At 36.0% G+C, this 5610-nt stretch overlaps 1 protein-coding gene across 1 annotated transcript in view; it reads left to right on the top strand.

Annotated features, from left to right (window-relative positions):
• Rarb (retinoic acid receptor beta) overlaps positions 1 to 5610 on the top strand; it is a 664387-nt gene that overhangs the window by 302518 nt on the left and 356259 nt on the right. The window lies entirely within an intron of this gene.

The following is a 5610-nucleotide window of genomic DNA, read 5'->3' as shown; positions in this document are numbered from 1 at the left end:
TTACCTCACTCAAGATGATGCCCTCCAGGTCCATCCATTTGGCTAGGAATTTCATAAATTCATTCTTTTTAATAGCTGAGTAGTACTCCATTGGCAAGAACTCTGACACACCCAGAATCTCAGGTTCACAGGATCCCAGAATCACATGATCACAGAGAAAGCTGAACTCTGAGGAATTCCGAATCAACTGGGATTACAGGAAGGACAGACTCCAATCAGATATACTGAGGGCAGGGATCACTTGAGATAATCAAGTGTCAGGAGGCAAGGATAGGAATAGAAGCAACAGAAACCAAGGTTACTTGTAATCATTAGAACCAAACTCTCCCACCATAGCAAGTCCTGGATACACCATCACACCAAAAAAAGCAAGATATGGATCTAAAGTCACTTCTCATGATGATGATGGAGGACTATAGGAAATAAATAACTCCCTTAAAGAAATTCAAGTGAATACATCCAATCAGGTGAAAGATTGAACAAAACCATTCAGGATATAAAAATGGAAGTAGAAACAATAAGGAAATCACAAAGGGAGACCACTCGGGAAGTAGAAAATCTAGGAAAGAAGTCAGGAGCCATTGATGCAAGCATAACAACCAGAATACAAGAGATAGTAAAAAGAATCTCAGGTGCAGAAAATACCATAGAAAACATTTACACAACAATCAAAGAAAATGTGAAACGTAAGTAGATCCTAACCCAAAACATCCAGGAAATCCAGGACACAATGAGAAGACCAAACCTAAAGATAATAGCTATAGACAACAAGGAAGATTTCCAACTTAAAGGGCCAGTAAATATCTTCAATAAAATTATAGATGAAAACTTCCCCAACCTAAAGAAAGAGTTGCCCATGAACATACAAGAAGCCTACAGAACTCCAAATAGGTTGGGCCAGAAAAGAAATTCCTCCAGTCACATAAAAATCAAAACACCAAATGCACAAAACAAAGAAAAAAAATATTAAAAAAGCATTAAGGGAAAAAGGTCAGGTAACATATAAAGGCATACCTATCCGAATTATATCTGACTTCTCTCCAGAGACTATGAAACCCAAAAGATCCTGGGCAGATGTCATACAGACCCTAAGAGAACACAAATGCCAGCACAGGTTACTATATCCAACAAAACTCTCCACTACAATAGATGGAGAAACCAAGGTATTCCATAACAAAACCAAATTTACGTAATATTTTCAACAAATCCAGCCCTTCAAAGGATAATAAAGGGAAAATGTCAGCACAAAGAGGGAAATTAAGCTCGAGAAAAATGAAGAAAGTAATCTATCAACAAACCTAATGAAGATACCCACATAAACAGAATTCAAACTCTAGCAACAAAAATAACAGAAAGCAACAACGACTTTTCCTTAATATCAATGGACTCAATTCCCCAATAAAAAGACATAGAATGACAGACTAGTTATGTAAACAGGACCCAACTTTTTGCTCCATATAGGAAACCCACCTCAGGGAAAAAGTCAAACACTACCTTAGAGTAAAAGGCTGGAAAACAATTTTCCAAGAAAATGGTCCCAAGGAAAAAGTTGGAGTAGACATTCTAATATCAAATAAAATTGACTTTCAACCTAAAGTTCTCAAAAAAGATAAGGAGGAACACTTTGTACTCATAAAGGTAAAAATGACCAAGATTAATTCTCAATTCTGAACATCTAGGCTCCAAATGCAAGGGCAACCACATTTATTAAGGAAACGTTGCTAAAACTCAAAGCACACATTGCACCTCACACAATAATAATGGGAGACTTCAACACACCACTCTCATCAATGGACAGATCCTGGAAACAGAAACTAAACAGACACACACTGAAACTAACAGAAGTTATGAAACAAATGGATTTAACAGATATCTATAGAGCATTTCATCTTAAAACAAAAGGATATACCTTCTTCTCAGCACCTCATGGTACCTCCTCCAAAACTGACCATATAATCAGTCACCAAACAGGCCTCAGCAGATACAAAAATATTGAAATAATCCCATGAACCCTATCAGATAACCACAGACTAAGGCTGATCGTCAATACCAATATAAATGATAGAAATATCACGTTCACGTGGAAGCTGAACAACAATCTACTCACTGATGATTCAGTCAAGGAAGAAATAAAGAAAGAAATTGAAGACATTTTAGGGTTTAATGAAAATGAAGCCACAACATATCCAAACTTATGGGACACAATGAAAGTAGTCCTAAGAGTAAAGCTCATAGCTCTGAGTGCCTCCAAAAAGAAGCTGGAGTGAGAATACACTAGCAGCTTGACAGCATACCTAAAAGCTCTAGAACAAAAGGAAGCAAATTCACCAAAGAGGAGTAGACTGCAAAAAATAATCAAACTCGGGGCTGAAATCAACCAAGTGGAAGCAAAAAGAACTATACGAAGAATCAACCAAGCTAGGAGCTGGTTCTTTGAGAAAAATCAACAGGATAATTAAACCCTTAGCCAGACTCACTAGAGGGCACAGGGGCAGTATCCTAATTAACAAAATCAGAAATGAAAAGGAAGATATAAAAACAGAACATGAGGAAATCAAAAAAATCATCCAATCCTACTACAAAAGCCTATACTCAACAAAACTGGAAAACCTGGATGAAATGGACAATTTTCTAGACAGATGTCAGGTACCAAAGTTAAAACAGGATCAGATTAATGATCTAAACAGTCCCATATCCCCTAAAGAAATAGAAACAGTCATTAACAGTCTCTCAAACAAAAGAAGCCCAGGACCAGATGGGTTTAGTGCAGAGTTCTATCAGATCTTCAAAGACGACCTAATTCCAATACTCCTCAAACTATTCCACAAAATAGAAACAGAAGGTACTCTACCCAATTTGTTCTATGAAGCCATAATTACTCTGATACCTAAACCGCACAAAGACGCAACAAAGAAAGAGAACTTCAGACCAATTTCCCTTATGAATATCGATGCAAAAATACTCAATAAAATCCTTGTAAATCGAATCCAAGAACCGATCATCCATCTTGATCAAGAAGGCTTCATTCCAGGGATGCAAGGATGATTCAATATATGGAAATCTATCAACATAATTCACTATATAAACAAACTCAAAGACAAAAACCACATGATCATCTCATTACATGATGAGAAAACATTCAACAAAGTCCAACACCCCTTCATGATAAAAGTCTTGGAAAGATCAGGAATTTAAGGCCCATACCTAAACATAATAAAAGCAATATACAGCAATCCAGTACCAACATCAAAGTAAATGGTGAGAAACTGGAAGCAATCCCACTAAAATCAGAAACTAGACAAGGCTGCCCACTCTCTCCCTACCTATTCATTATAGTACTTGAAGTCCTAGCCAGAGCAATTAGACAACAAAAGGAGATCAAAGGAATACAAATTGGAAAGGAAGAAGTCAAAATATCACTATTTGCAGATGATATGACAGTATATATTAATGACCCCAAAATTCCACCAGAGAACTCCTAAACCTGATAAACAACTTCAGTGAAGTTTAGCTGGATATAAAATTAACTAAAAAAAATCAGTGGCAGTTCTCTACACAAAGGATAAACAGGCTACAAAAGAAATTAGAGAAACAACACCCTTCAAAATAGTCACAAATAATATGAAATACCTTTGTGTGACTCTAACTAAGGATGTGAAAGATCTGTATGATAAGAACTTCAAGTCTTTGAAGAAAGAAATCAAAGAAGATCTCAGAAGATGGAAAGATATCCCATGCTCATGGATTGGCAGGATTAATATAGTAAAAATAGCCATCTTGCTGAAAGCTATCTACAGATTCAATGCAATCCCCATCAAAATTCCAACTAAATTATTCACAGAATTAGAAAGGGGAATTTCCAAATTCATCTAGAGTAATAAAATACCTAGGATAGCCAAAACTATTCTCAACAATAAAAGAACCTCTGGTGGAATCACCATCCCTGACAGCAAGCTGTACTACAGAGCAATTGAGATAAAAACTGAATAGTACTGGTACAATGACAAAATGATAGATCAATGAAACAGAAATGAAGACCCAGAAATGATCCCACACACATATGGTCACTTGATCTTTGACAAAGGAGCTAAAACCATCCAGTGGGAAGAAGACAGCATCTTCAACAAATGGTGCTGGCTCAACTGGCAGTTAGCATGTAGAAGAATGCAAATTGATCCATTGTTATCTCATTGTACAAAGCTCAAGTCTAAGTGGATCAAAGAACTTCACATAAAAACAGAGACTTGAAGCTTATAGAGGAGAAAGTGGGAAAGAGCCTAGAACATATGGGCACAGGGGGAAAATTCCTGAACAGAACACCAATGGCTTGTGCTATAAGATCAAGAATCCACAAATTGGACCTCGGAAAATGCAAAGCTTCTGTAACACAAAGGACACTGTCAATAAGACAAAAAGGCAACCAGCAGATTGGGAAAAGATCTTTACCAATCCTAAATCTGATAGGGGGCTAATATCATATATATATATATATATATATATATATATATATATATATATATATATATATATATATATATATATACAGAACTCAAGAAGTTGGACTCCAGATGCCAAATAATCCTATTAAAAATGGGGTACAGAGCTAAACAAAGAATTCTTATCTGAGGAATACTGAATGGCTGAGAAGCACCTAAAAATGTTCAACATTCTAAATCATCAGGGAAATGCAAATGAAACCAACCCTGAGATTCTACCTCACAGCAATCAGAATGGCTCTAAGATCAAAAACTCATGTGACAGCAGATGCTGGCAAGGATGTGAAATTCTCATTAAAAAATGCTACTTACTTAGCAATTTTATACCTACTCAAACTATCAAATGTAAGGACCAATATATAATACTTTATGACACACAAATTTTTAAGATACACTTAGCATATACGATTTTTTATTAAAAAAATAAAATTCTTAAACAGAAATGTACCCAAATGATGAAGAAGCAGAAGAAAGAAGAAGACATGAGACCTGAGAACATTAGTGGAAGAAAGAAGCCCTAGATACAAATCCATAGGAGACTAGAAAACAGCCTGCTAGCTGTTTGCTTGCTCCAAGCAAGATGAATATCTTTACCCTTAGACTTGTTCATCCTCTGACAAGTTTTCATAAAGACTATTAGAATTTTGGAAAAGACCTATTCACAGATACAAAAAAAAAAAAAAAAATTCTGTAAACAAAGCTCACTGAGAGGTTATGGTTTTCCAGACCTCAGTTGATGCTGAGACATTGTCAAGTTTTTATTTTTTGCTTTTTTATTATTGAGAATAGTTTTTTTTTTCTTAGTAAAATATATCCTGGTTATAGTTCATCCTCCCCAGCTTCTCTCGGATCCTCCCACTTCCCTATCCACCCAAATCCACACTCTGTTTTCCTTCGCAGTAGCATGCAAACAGACATCTAATAATCATCATGATAAATAAAATTAGATAAAACAAACAAACTTGAATAGGACAAACAGAATAAAAAGAGCCAAAGAAAGAGCTCAAGCAACACATATAGACAGACACACAGAGAAGTCTCACAGCAACTAAAGATGAGAATCCATAATATAGTTGCAAAGAGTCTACAAGAAGAGGAGGGGAGGGGAGGGGAG

Source organism: Mus caroli, chromosome 14, assembly GCF_900094665.2.
Source record: "Mus caroli chromosome 14, CAROLI_EIJ_v1.1, whole genome shotgun sequence".
Classification (NCBI taxonomy): Eukaryota; Metazoa; Chordata; class Mammalia; order Rodentia; family Muridae; genus Mus; species Mus caroli.
This window is presented reverse-complemented; position numbering and strand designations above follow the sequence as displayed.